The 14,921-nt window shown below is 40.5% G+C and overlaps 1 pseudogene; it reads right to left on the bottom strand.

Moving 5' to 3' along the window:
• Positions 1-7,108: 7,108 nt before the first annotated feature.
• LOC148146799 (uncharacterized) lies at positions 7,109-7,827 on the bottom strand (annotated as a pseudogene).
• Between the last annotated feature and the right edge of the window lie 7,094 nt (positions 7,828-14,921).

Here is a 14,921-nt window from a genome sequence, read left to right as displayed (position 1 = left end):
GTAACATTCACCTCCATGATATGGGGCAATGTCTACACTTAGTCTCCAGCTCCTCAACTTGGGTCAAAAGTTGCTCAAGCTGCAAACACTTACTGTAGAAATATACACTGTGGATCACTTTGGTACCCAGCAGCTCCAACATGCAGTAGCTGCAACACCACATCTGACCTGATATCTCTATCATATTTTATTTAAATTATTAATTAATGACTCTGGTATCCAGCTCTTTATGTTTTAAGAATTTGCTCTTTTTGCAATTTATTGTTAGTTTTTGTGATCAAGTATCAATTTTATTTTTAACAAGTGATTTATAAGAACAAGACAGAAAAAACATGAGAACTGAACACAAACTGAAGACATTATTTAAACTTAAAAGACTATAAATACTCACCAATCCTACTCACCGGTCAGCTACTTTGTTTCAGCAAAAGCAACCTAATACCTCTCTCCTTCCTCTGTGAAACTCTTTGAGTTGCTCAGCATCAGTGCTATATTGTCAGCCACACTCTCAAATGTTAAATTATATATCATCATCGGTGGTCCATTGGAGATGTGCATGACTCTCTTCCATTCTCAGGGTGAATCTGCAGTTGGCTGTACAGACTGATGCGGCTTCCACATGCTGTGTCACAGCGGGGCAGGAAATGGTTGTGGGAAGTGGTGGGTGGGGCATTGGTGCGGCAGTATGCTCCTTTTGCTGTTTTTGCCTGCCTTCCAGTTTTTCCTCATGGAAAGTCCCAAGGAGCTCGACACCTTCCTGGGTACTTTGACATTCTTGGGCCAGTGATTCCCAGGTATCTGTGGGAATGCTGCATTTCACCAGTGATTTCACCAGATACGATAGAGATATCAGGTCAGATGTGGTGTTGCAGCTGCTGCATGTTGGAGCACTTTCTCTGTCCACCTAGGGGTCTCCTTACATATGTACTTCAAATATACCTAGATACTTAAGTATCTACTTAAATATGCACCCAAGAAAAAGGGCCTATCTGAGTCAGTTAATGAGGATCGAGTTTAATCAGGTTCTAAATTAGGCTCCTCCACCAATGGAATGCTTGAAAATAAACCTACTCAAATCTTGCAATTTACCAAATTTTAACTCCAGATTTCACTTTAAAGCCAACAACTAACTACAAACTAAATTAGGCTAAATTAGGTTTGCACAAAATAAAGATCTATGTTTTCCTATCTTCCTGGTGGTGGAATTTGAATAAAGATTTATGCACTTTGTGTCTTTCACTGTGTCTCACACCTGCACACACACACACCATGGGTGCTGGGGAAAAAATAAGCACTACCGCGGAAAAAAAAATGAAGACCTAAAAACCGCTAGACAACAAATGCACAGACTCAGTCGAAGTTAAAATGATTGTTTAAGAGCACCATGCCAAGATTAGCTTTGAGTTAATTGAATTCAAACTGGTTAATCACCACTATACCACCATCTTATACTGAATGCACTGAATGTTGAGATGTTTCCACTAATGGTTGAATTTCAGAGTAAAAAGCATCATTACAGAATAACGGGACAGTCGTTTAAAACTGAGATGTGAAGGAATTTCTCCTCCGAAAGGATAGTGAATGTCTGGAATTCTCTACTTCAGAGAATTGTGGAGGAAAGTTAATTAAAAGTACTTACAGAGGAGTCAGTTAGACTCTTGAAATATTGGAGAGTTGAGGGTGATGGGGAACTGGTGATGGGGAAAGAGGAGTTGAGGCCTGCAGCAGATTAGCCATAATTGTATTGAATACGAGAGCAGACTTAAAAAGCCAATTGGACCATTCAATCTCTTATAATCTTACCTTCGAACATATGTGCAGCTTTTTAAAATGATTTAAAAACTTCCAGACCATCACTGAGCTACCTGAGAACATTGTCAACATGTCTTTTAATTCTTTAACAGGAAATGGGCATTGCTGATTGTGCCAGCATTTATTGCCCGGCTCTAATTGCCCTTGAGAAGGTAATGATGTGCTGCCTTCTTGAGCCGCTGCAGTCTATGTTGTGTGGGTACACCCATAGTGCTATTAGGAAAGGAGTTCGAGGCATTTGATTCAACGACAGGAAGAGACTAGTGACATATGGAGTGAATTTTTTTTTATATAGATATTTTTATTAGAGATTTAACATTTTTACAAGTTTACAAAAATAAACAAAACTCTCAAATACAAACATTGATATACAATTAAATCAAATATACAATAGCCAAAATTTAACAAAAGAAAAAATACCGAAAAAAGGAAAAAAAAACAAAACTCAACTATCTACTAATCTAACCTACAACTAACCAGAGTGTATATTTAAGTCTCTTACATGCTCGGAATGTGTTAACATCAAATGTAATAAAACCCGTATTCGCGGGGATTCCTCTCCCAAGGGGCCCCGGACCAGCCAGGTTTGTAATCTCAATTAAATAAAACCCTTGTTAGGATAGCCGAAATATCTGTATTTATGTAATTCAAGAAGGGCATCCATATTTTATAAAATAATTCGGTCTTTCGGTGCACCATATTTGTAAGGAAGTCAAGGGGAATACATTCCATAATTAATCTGTGCCAATTTGAAAGTCCAGGGGGGCCCTCAGCCACCCAGTTCACCAAAATATTTTTCCTTGCACAGAAAGAGAGAATAGAAAATAGTCTCTTCCCGTACGTGTCCAGGGAGAGAAAGTTCGAAAAACCCAAAAGGAGAGATACCGGGTCCACTTTAATTTCCGTTCCTAAAATTTCTGTCAGGGCACTTGCTACTTTAATCCAATATCTATGGATCTTATGACAGGTCCATAGGCAATGTACAAGAATGCCCACGTCTATTTTACATTTGGGACACATTGGAGATACTCCTACCTTAAATTTTGCCAATCGAACCGGTGCTATATGGGCCCTATGAAGTATCTTCAGCTGGATAGCCTGGGTTCTGTTACAGATAGTAATTCTTCTAGCGTTTTCCCAAATATCATTCCACGTTTCTATAGAGATTTCTAGTCCCAAATCCTGATCCCATGTTTTAAGCAGATTATCCATATCTCCCGATACTTCATCATGTAGTAAATGATAAATAGTACTGACGGAAGATACCCCCATTGGTTGGAGGACACTACATTCTCTATCTGGTTTATAAAGACTATCTAATAACGTAGTCTTCTTCTGTCTCAAATTTGGAAGTATTGAAAGAGGTCTCCATTAGGTAATCCGAATTTCTGATGCAGCTGTTCAAAAGACATCAGGACTCCATCTTTAAATAGGTCCCCTAGACATGAGATACCCCTGGATCTCCAGAGTTTAAAAGTGGCATCTGTAAACCCCTGTTGGAATCCCCATGCTCCCACTATCGGTGCATAGGGGGATGTTTTATGTGAATTACCCTTATTTTGCCGCATTATATTCCAAGCCTTAATTGTGTTTAGTATTATAGGGTTTTTGCAGTGATCTGTAATGATTTTCCTCTTGTTTGAAAATAAAAGGTTAAGAAGTGGGTATTTTACTTGAGAGGCCTCGATGTCCAACCAGATTGATTGTGGATCAGACAAGACCCAACCAACTATGTAACTTAATAGGGAACTTAACTGATATTTCCTAAAATCTGGGAAGTCCAATCCTCCCCTTGCCTGTGGAAGCTGTAGCTTCTTCAGCTTAATGAGGGGCCGTCTATGATTCCAGATAAAGGAACCCAGCCAGCCTCGGCAGCATCACCGGAAGCATTCTCATAGGATATAGGAGACGGGGCAGGACATTCATTTTAATTAGTGCTATTCTATCCAACCAGGAAATTGGAAGGTCTCCCCATCGCTGGAGGTCCTGCCTTATCCTTTCCAGTAAATGCACAAAATTAGCCTTATACAACTGACCAAATACTGGGGTAATAAAAATGCCTAAATATAAGAAGCCCTCCAGGGACCAACGAAAGGGAAAAAGGGATCCATCCACTAAGTGGGGTATCATAGCAAGGCCACCCATTGGCATAGCCTCCGATTTTGAAAAATTAATTTTATAGCCTGAGAATGCGCTAAATGTAGTAATAACTTGGATTAGGTGAGGTACGGACATCAGAGGATTACTGAGGAATAGAAGAACATCATCTGCATAGAGGGTAATTTTATGTTTACCTGTACAAATCCTCGGGGCTGTTATATTAGGATCAGCTCGTATATCTTCTGCTAGTGGTTCAATTATTAGCGTAAATAACAATGGCGAGAGAGGACATCCCTGACGGCAGCCCCTACCCACATTGAAGCTATCTGAACCTAATCCATTGGTAACCACAACTGCTTTGGGATCACTATACAATGTTGAGACCCTTTTGGTAAACACCTGTCCAACGCCAAACCTTTCCAAAGTGTAAGACAAATATGACCATTCAACCCTATCAAATGCCTTTTCCGCGTCTAATGAAACTACTACTCCTGGTATCTTTCCCTGATGACAGGCTTGAATCATATTCAAAACCCTTCTAATATTATTGGATGATCTACGGCCCTTAATAAACCCATCTGATCCTCCTTTATAATATGTGGCAGTACCCTTTCTAATCTCAATGCTAACGTTTTAGAAAGGATTTAAAAATCTACATTTAGCAAGGATATTGGTCTGTATGACACACAATCTTCTGGATCCTTTCCTTTTTTAAGGATAAGAGAAATATTTGCCTCTTTCAGCGAAGGCGGGAGACAGCCCTGACTATATGCATAGTTATACATGTCCATGAGTGGACCAGCCAATATTTCTGTGAATTCTTTATAGAATTCAGCTTGAAAACCATCTGGGCCCGGTGCCTTACCACTCTGAAGTTGCCTAATTGCATCAAGTATTTCTTGGACTGTTAGAGGAGCATTTAGGACCAATACCTGTTCCGGAGTTAGGCCCGGAAAGGTCAAATTTTTAAAAAATGACTGCATCCTCCTAGTCCTGTCTTCACAAACCTGCGATTTATATAACTCAGAATAAAATTCTCTAAAGATCGCATTAATCTTTTTATGATCATGAGTCAAAATACCCGTACTTTCCTTGATAGACTAATAGTCTGAGGGGCCTTTTTTATCTTTGCAAGAAATGCTAAGTATCTACCCGGTTTGTCGCCATATTCATATAACCTTTGTTTTGCAAATAATATTTCCCTCTTAGCCGTTTGGGTAAGCGTAGTGTTTAGAGCTGTCCTAAGAGCCGTAATCCTTTGCAATTTGATCATCGAAGGTCTATCAGTGTATGCTGTTTCAGCTGCTTTTAAGCGAGCTTCAAGCAGACGCTGTTGTTCTCCCTTCAATTTTTTCTGGCTCGCTGAGTAGGAGATGATTAAGCCTCGCGTGTAAGCTTTGATGGTCTCCCACATCATTGATGCGTTGCTAGCCGTATCTGAATTAATTTCTAAAAAAGTTTTAAATTCTTGAGAGAAGTACTTTACAAATTTACTATCTTTCATTAGGAAGGGGTCCATACGCCAATGCCGAGGGGATGTCCCATTGTTCCTCGCCTTAGTTTCCATATATACAACAGCGTGGTCGGAAATTGCTATACTACCTATTTTACAGGATGATACGGAATTTTAAAAAATCGAGGGGGCAAAAACATATCAATTCTGGTATGACATTTATGTGGATTGGAGTAGAAAGAAAAATCTCTGCCCTGTGGATGAAGACATCTCCATACATCTACTAATCCTAATTCTTTGTTCAGATCCACCAATTGTCTAGATCTGGGAGATTCTCCCGTAGTACTCTTGGGAATCCTATCTATTTCTGGATCCATAATACAATTAAAGTCTCCCCCTATAATTGTATGACGGGCACCAAAAGCCATCAATTTTGAAAAGGTTTCCATTATAAATTTAAAGGGGTGTGCTGGGGGGCAGTACAAATTTAAAATCCCATATTCCTCTCCATTTATAAGGGCTTTAATCAAAATATATCGTCCAGATTCATCTTTTATCTGATTTAGGATTTTGAAAGGGAAATTCTTCCGAACAAGAATAACAACTCCCCTGCTTTTGAGCTAAAAGAAGAAAAAAAGGCCTGATCAAATCCACCCTGTCGTAATTTCAAGTGTTCTTTATCCGACAGGTGTGTCTCCTGTAGGAGAGCTATATCAACTCTTTCCTTCTTAAGATTTGATAATATTTTTTTCCTTTTGACTGGCGAATTACTCCCCTTGACATTCCAGGTGCACCACTTAACCGACTGATCAACCATAATCACCCGGGCAAATCCGAGATCCCTCGGGAGGGGGAACCCTATCCAGAACATCCTGAGCATAGAGCATATAAAATTTACAAAAATAAAGGCTCTCTAATACACTCACAACAGTATAATAAAAAACTATTTCTAAATAATTTAAAAAAACATATTTAAGTGGAGATTTTCCCCCTTGTTCCCAGGGGGTGTCACTTTCTTTCCAAAAGTCCATCATATCCTCTCCCAACCAATGCCCCACCGTTGACCCAGGTGCTCCTCAATAAAATGAGGAGAATTCAAATATAATACAAAGCTAGAATTAACAGTGAGCACCCTACCCCCACCCATACCAACACCTGGATATATTTGGTAATGTTAATACCATATATAAACATATAACTATAAAATTACCACCTCAACAAATAATAATTAAATATAATAATACAAAATAACAAGGGGAAAACAACCCCGCTCCTAAAGACAGAGGTAAAATAGAATAAGGTAACCACCTCTCCCCACCAATACTAACCAAACCCCCCGGCTTATATATATATAATACACACATATACATACATACATACATTCATATACACACATATATATATATACACACATATATATACATACTCACATATATACATAAAATAATTTTAAAAAACCCCAACCCCAAGGGGGGGAGAAAATCAAATCCCTCTCTCCACCCCCCATGATAGTATTAAACAGTAAGGTAAGAAAAAAGAAAAAAAAGGGGGGATATAAACCAAAGCGGGGGAAAGGCAAACCAACGTCCATTATCTCTTACAATTTATCTAAGAGAGTCGAAGAATTCCTTAGCCTTTTCTGGCAATCCGAAGTTATGCACGGATCCTTCATGGTTAAAGCGTAGCATCGCTGGGTAGCGTAAGGAGTATTGAATATTTAAGTCCCTTAAACGCTTCTTCGCCTCATCGAATGCCTTCCTCTTTCGGACCAGAGCTGGGGAAAAGTCCTGAAATAACATGATCTTGGATCCTTTATAGGTCATAGCTTGGGGGTCTTTTCCAACATTTCTAGAAGCTTCTAGGATTATCTGCCTTTCCCGATAGCTCTGCAGCCAGAACAGGACCGGGCATGGGCGCTGGTTCGAGCCGGGCCCGCGTATTGCGACCCGATAAGCCCATTCCACCCTTACCTGGCCTGATCCAGCTTCCAGATTTAAAAGCTGTGGCAGCCACTGTTTGAGGAATGCTGTAAGCTGGCCTTCCTCTTCCCGTTCGGGAAGGCCCAGCAAACGAATATTTTTTTGACGACCTCGATTATCGAGGTCGTCAATACGATTCTCTAAGGTCCGGACTCGCTGTTCGAGAGTCCGGACCTGATCCACGGTCAATTGTGCTGTAGTTTCAGAGGTCGCGGCCTTTAGCTCCGCCCCTCCGACTCGGCGCTCGATCTCCTTAATGTCTCGGTCGTGCTTCTGCAGCGCGGCCAAGAGTGAGTCCCATCGACTTCGGGACTCCTCGATAAAAGCATCGATTTTCGCATCCAGCTTGGAGATCATTTCCACAAGGCTTGTCACTGTAGGTAAGTCCCCAGGGGCGGCTGTGGGTGCCTCTGCTGCAGCTGGAGAGGGTGGGGGAGGGGTTCCTGCTTGCTGAGAGCTGCGGGGTCCCTTCCCTTTGGTCATTTTTACTAAATATTAGACTGTTTAAATGTAATACTAAGCAACTAATTAAATTAAACAGCTATTATGAATGATTTGGTGAGTGTGGTGGGGGTGGGTGACCCACTTTACCCAAGTCTTGGGAAGAACATTATAGACTCAGACTTGCTGGGTCGTCGCCATCTTGGATCCCCATGGAGTGAATTTAATGAGACCAGCCAAGTGGATCTTATAGAACATGTGTTCCCTGAGTGGGGCTGATAATCTGGTCCAATCGTGGAGAATTGGCTGACAATAAAAACAGGAGTGTCTGACATCCTGCTCACTCTGAGATTTGGCTTTGAGAAAGTTGGACCAGCATCAAGCACTGTCCACACGTAAATAAAGGGTGACTTGGTGATGGGATATTGGTTTGTAGTGTTATATCAGTGGCGACGAGAGTAAAGCACGCCCTGAAGAAATTCACTCGCACCAGTTGCCTTTGAGTTGTGATAAGCATTTCTATCATCATGCCATTTTTTGGGAAGCTTGACACGTTTGATCCTGCCATCAAAAACCAGGGCCCAGGATATAGAAAGAATGCTTTGTTTTTTTCTGGGCAAATTACATTTGGGCAGATGAAAAGCAATGAGTAATTCTCTTAACAGCTTGTGCACCTGCATCCTTTTTAGTTGTTAGGAGCCTAACTTTCCCTGAGGCACCAAATGCAAAAACTCTCAAGAGTTGATGGATTCAGATGAAGATGCTGGCGAGCAGTTATTTCTGGTTTGGATGCAGTCTGAGCTGCGTTGATTGAGGCAGTGCCCAGAATGCCAACAAGGACAGAAATTACCTTCAGCAGCTCCCCACATTCTTGGGAATGGTCAGGTAAATCCTGAACTCAGTTTCACATCAACCATGCAGGTCCATTCAGAGGCTTAATGTTCTTAGTTATTGTGGACACCCATTCAAAGAGTTCATCTGTCAAACATGGGATGACGATAGAAAAACTATATGCATCTTTTGCAATACACAGAATCCCAGAAGTGTTGGTCTCAGGTAACAGGCCATTGTCTACCAGCAGGGAATTTGAGTATTTCCTAAAATCTATTAGTATTTGTCATATAAGGACAGCTCCATATTATCCATCATCCGTAGTCTGGCAGAACGTTCCCTCATTGGGGCTGTTAAGCTGGTCCAATCAGGGACATCTAGCTGACAAGAGTCAGGAGTTCTGTCCACTCAGAGAGCTAGCTCTGAGAAAGCTGGATCAGTGTCAATGACACTCCACGGGTAAATAAATGGTGACTTAGTGACAGGATACCAACCTCTGTGGAGTCACTTCAATATCATTCCAGTCAGGTTGATGGCTTGGCTTGACAATGGTGTACAGGTATGTACTAATGCCCCCGTGTCTCTGCTGCTAACGTTCTTCTCGGTAGTCAAGGTCATGTGTTTGGAAACTGCTGTTGAAAGAACATTGGTATTTATGTGTTGTGAATGTTACTAACCACTTATCAACCCAAGACTGAACGTTGTCTCAGTCTTGCTGCACACAGATATGGATGCTTCAGTTTTTTGACTGTTAACTCTCTACTTTACTCTCTGGTAGATCAAGTAGTTAATGCTTCCGTTTACATTTTCAGTGAGCATTAAAACTAAGCATTCTGCATGCTTTCTTCTGTGCAAACATCTAATAACATGTGTCCAAGACCTGTTTGTCAAGTAGTCAATCTGCATTGCTGTGTTGATGTAAAAATGCTTGTTTTTGGAAAATAAATTAAATTATCTAATACTTTGAATGAAACGATTTATTAAAAATGGCATTGAGGGCTCGTTATATGGGAAAAAGTGAATTAAATTAAACTAATTGACTTACAATTACTTAGAATAAACTGTATGACTGACTCAAAATCAATAAATATATTTAATTCAAATTTGTTTATAAATTGGAAGATTGTATATGTACAGATTTTGATGTGTGCAGCCTCTTTTTTGCTGGTCAGACTGTTAAATGAAAAACAGCCTTATAGTTTGGATATACTGACCCTGTGGTGTTCTGCACCAATGCAGATCAGAATAGTGACATCCTCAGTGCCCAAATGAAGTCAACACAAAAGATAACATGGCAATTTGTGGCGGATAGGTGTCAAAGCATTTCCAGGTCTTGTTTCTTTCTCATTTAATTTTAATCCTTTCTGCCATTACTCTCCACTTTTCAGATTAATCTCAAAGATTCAATTATTTGATTCAAAGAAGGGCTGGCTGTTCTGAACAACATTCCTCTGTCAATCTATTTTACTATGAAAAGGGTTAAGCTGCCATTCCTTCATTGTTGTCTGTTGGATCATGTTGGTGCAAAATTACTGCTGTGTTTATCCATTTTATAACAATTAGATAGATGGATAGAAAGGCAGATAGATAGAAGTTTATTGTTACCTGTATTTTTGAAAATATGTGGCCTCTTGCTTTTACAAATCGACCACTGCCGAAGACTGGGGTCTGCCAAACAGCTGAGGACTGGGGAGCTGTCATAACTGCTGAGGACTGTGGGACTCTCGAAACTGTCGAGGACTAGGGCCCTGCTGAAACTGCCAAGGACAGGGCCCGCCAAAACTGCTGCACATCAGCTGCAGAAAGAAGAAAACGTGAAAAGAGCAGCTGAAAAAGAGTGGATGGGCCAGGAGACCGAACAGCTGACCTGCTGTCTCTGTCATCCTTTTATTGCACTGTAAATGTACATTGAGATTATTTTATATTACAAATTAAATTCATTTTTTTTTGCTCAGACAGGCCTCTGAAGAGCATGAGAAAGTGAAGACTACAGATGCTGGAGAGTCAGACTCAAAAAGTGTGGCGCTTGAAAAGCACAGTAGGTTAGACAGTATCCAAGAAGCAGAAGAATCGATGATTCGGACAGAAGGTGTACATCAGGAATGTGGGAGGGGAGCTGAGAGATAAATAGGAGGGTGGGGTAGGACTGAGGGGAAGGTAGCTGCGAAGGCAATAGGTAGGTACAGGTGGGAGGTGATGGTGATAGGTCAGAGGGGAGGGTGGAGCAGATAGATGGGAAGAGAGATGGACAGGTAGGACAGTTCAAGAGAGCAGTGCTGATTTGGAGGGTTTGATCTGGAATGAGCTGGGGGGGATGAAGAATCTGGTGAAATTGACATTGATGCCGTGTGGTTGGAGTGTCCCAAGGCGGAAGATGAGGTGTTCTTCCTCCAGACGTCGGGTGGGTTGGATTTGGAGGTGGATATATTTGCTGAGAAGTATGTTGGTGGAAGAATATATTTGGTGAGTAATATGTTTCACTGCCTTGCGTATGACTGTGAAAAATGAATGACTTACAGCCATCAATAAAAGAAACCCAGCGGTTTCTATCTTTGCTGTTTGCATCACATTATGGTGTATCCAGGCAAGAAAAAAATCATAAAAGTGCTCATCCTCTCAAATCCCATGTTTGTTAGCACTCAGCAAACAGAGTTGATTTTGTTGGCTTGGGCATGACATGGGATAGAAGACATTATTGCGCTGAAAGAATTTTTGTATGGTGAGGAATGTGTAGCCAAAAGACTAGCAGGTCACCATAAATAACTTTTCTTTGAGGGACAAAAATTCAGAGAAAGGTAAAGTCGCTGAAATCTTAAGATTTAACTTTATAAGGCTATGACCCAAATTCTTAAAACCACATCTCCCCAAGAAGGCCTGAGACAATACCCTGACAGCAGAGAGTTCTCAAGTAAAGAGAAAGATTTGTAGCAAACATCAACCACCGTTTTTCAAAAAAAAAGTCCAAGCAGTCTGCTAGTGCTATTTGGACTGCAGAAAGTGAGGACTGCAGATGCTGGAGATCAGAGCCAAGATTAGAGTGATGCTGGAAATGCACAGCAGGTCAGGCAGCATCCGAGGAGCAGGAATCATGAAGGGCTTTTGCCCGAAACGTCGACTTTCCTGCTCCTCGGATGCTGCCTGACCTGCTGTGTATTTCCAGCATCACTCTAATCCTGCTAGTGCTATTACCCCAGAACTAATAGGGAACAAAAATTTTCCTGTCCAAGTCTGGATTCTTGCCACCTTTACCTGTGCAAACCATTTCTAAATATTCATTGATAGAAGCTATTGGACCTTTGGATTCTGACTTCAAGCTTTTAAATGCTTCAAGTACGAAAGTAAATCTTCAAGCAAGTAACAGAACTGCTAAGTTAATGGACTGAAATGTTTTTTACTTTATAAATAACATTTATCTGTCCCTATCAAGACTTTTATGTATATAATTTTCTTTTCTCTGACCCTAAATTTAAACATTGTCTATGAATTTTATCTAATAACTCAATCACAATTGTCACTTAGTAACTTCAGCAATTGTTGTACCAAAAATTAATCTTTGATTAAATATTGGACCAGCTTGTAAGGGAGAATACTCCCTCACATCTCCAAAAGAATATTATAGATCTCTTACATTTGCCAGAGAGGGCAGTTAGGACCTCTATTAATGTGTCAATCAGAATATACTCCAACAGTGCAACACTTTTGGCTGAGAGGTAAGATTTCAAGCACTGAACCCGAGTTGACACAGAAACACATATGGTGACTTGAAATAATTGACACTTATGTAATACATGCTGATTGAGGTTAGGGCTAATGAATCAAATGCTCAAACTTAAAATTTTATACATTAAATAAGATCAGAGCAGATACCAGTGAAAATTTGATATAGCTAAATTTTTAAATGGCAAATGAATTAAGACCAGGGTCATATGCTGAAACGTGAGATATTTTTTACATACACTGACAGCATTTATTTTTTCCTCACCATTGCTGCTGCAGATGGTAGCTGCTCCTGTCAGGAGATTTGCTGTTACGTAATGTCACAAGGTTAAAAATCACACAGCATCAGGTTATAATCTAACAGGTTTATTTGGAAGCACTAGCTTTCGGAGTGCTGCTCCTTCACCTGATTAAGGAGCAGTGCTCTGAAAGTTAGTGCTTCCAAATAAACATATTGGACAATAACCTGGTGTTGTACGATTTTTAATTTTGTACATCCCAGTCCAATACCGGCACCTCCAAATCATGTAAGGTCACACTTATCTGCCATCGGCATTGCACATCCATTGTAGCTCAATTGCAACTGTTCAGTAACATCCATCATCCAACTATGCCTTGTTCAACCAATCTTTGTGCTGCCTTCCACTCTCTAAAACAGATCTGAGGCTCCTAAATCCAGTCATCCTTGGGACTGATTCATTGAGTTATATAGAGCAGAAACAGACTCTTCCATCCAACTCATCCATGCCGACCAAATTTCCCAAACTAAATTAGTCCAATTTGCCAGCATTTGGCCCTTATCTCACTAAAACATTTCTGTTCATGTACCTGTCCAAATGTCTTTTAAATGTAATTCTACCTGTAATTCTTCCTCTGGCCTTTCATTCCACATATGAACTCCCTCTGTGTAAAACAGTTGCCTCTCAATCCCTTTTAAATCTTTCTCCTCTCACCTTAAAAATATGCCCCCTAGTTTTGAACTTCCCTATCCTAGAGAAAAGACCTTTGCGATTCCCAATATCTATGCCCCTCATGATTTTATAAAGCTCTATACAGCCCTTCTATGCTCCAGTATAGAAATCCCAGCTTATCTGGCCTATTTTTATAACTCATATTTATTTTATGTCACATGGTGGCACAGTGATTAGCACTGCTACCTCACAGCACCAGGGACCCAGGTTCGATTCCAGCCTCGGGCGACTGTCTGTGTGGAGTATGCACATCCTCTCTGTGTCTGTGGGTTTCCTCCAGGCGCTCCAGTTTTGTCCCACAATCCAAAGATGTGCAGGTCAGGTCGATTGGCTGCACTAAATTGCCCATAGTGTTAGGTGCATTAATCAGAGGGAAATGGGCTTGGGTGGGGAATCTAATCTAAACTCAAACTGTTCACTCCTGGTAAATCTTTACTGAACACTCTCAAGTTTTATAATATCCTTCCTATACCAGGGATCCAGGACTTGACACAGTACTCCAAAAGTGGCTTCATCAATGTTCAGTACAACTTTAAGATATCGTCTCAACTCTAGTACTCAGTGGTGTAAGTAATCAAGGCAAGCATGCAAACACCTTCTTTACCAAGTTAAGAATCACACAACACCAGGTTATAGTGCAACAGGTTTATTTGGAAGCACTAGTTTTCGAAGTGTTGCTCCTTCATCAGATGGTTGAGGAGTTAAAGATCGTAAGACAGAATTTATAACAAAAGTTTTCAGTGTGATGTAACTGAAATTATATATTGAAAAAGACTTGGATTGTTTGTTAAGTCTCTCATCTTTTAGAATGAACATATTGGTTTCAGTTCTTTCATATGTAAATTGCAGAAATTTTTAAAAGTTAGATTCTCAAGTGAACTTTAACAATTTTTCAATACATAATTTCAGTTTACATATGAAACCTATGCCCTCTACTTTTGGACTCCCTATCCTAGAAAAAAGACCTTGCTTATTTACCCTATCCCTTCATAATTTTATAAAGCTTTATAAGGTCACCCTTCAGTCTTCGACACTGCAGGGACAAATGCCCCAGTCTATTCAGCTTTTCCCTATAATGCAAAATGTCCATTCCTGGCAACACCCTTGTAAATCTTTTCTGTACCCTCTCGGGTTTAACAACATTCTTCCGATAGAACGGTGACCAGAATTGTACACAATATTTTAGAAGTGGCCTCACTAATGTATCAGAGATATGAACACTCTTACATGACTCTGAATGAGGCAGTACTAAAGTCAAGGACTGTTCATATGTAAATAGAAGGTGACTTGGTGATGGATATCGGTCTCTGTGCAGTTATTTTCAATTCTGGAGAACAAATCCTCCACCTGGTTACCATATAGACTGACTGTCCCACATAGAGGCATACAACATGAAAACAGGTGCTTCGATCCAAACACTGCATGCCAAACATAATCCCAAAATAAACTGGTCCCATCTGTCTCCTCCAACCAATCACCATGGTGACCCACTCTCCCACACCTTCCACCTGGTTACCTTGGAGACTCACTCTCCCACACTCTTCACCTGGTTACCTTGGAGACTGACTGTCCGACACCTTCCACCTGGTCACCTTGGAGACTGACTCTCCCACAGTC

This window comes from Chiloscyllium plagiosum, unplaced genomic scaffold (assembly GCF_037043375.1).
Source record: "Chiloscyllium plagiosum isolate Xiang-an unplaced genomic scaffold, Cpla_swu_hap1 HiC_scaffold_19, whole genome shotgun sequence".
NCBI lineage: Eukaryota > Metazoa > Chordata > Chondrichthyes > Orectolobiformes > Hemiscylliidae > Chiloscyllium > Chiloscyllium plagiosum.
This window is presented reverse-complemented; position numbering and strand designations above follow the sequence as displayed.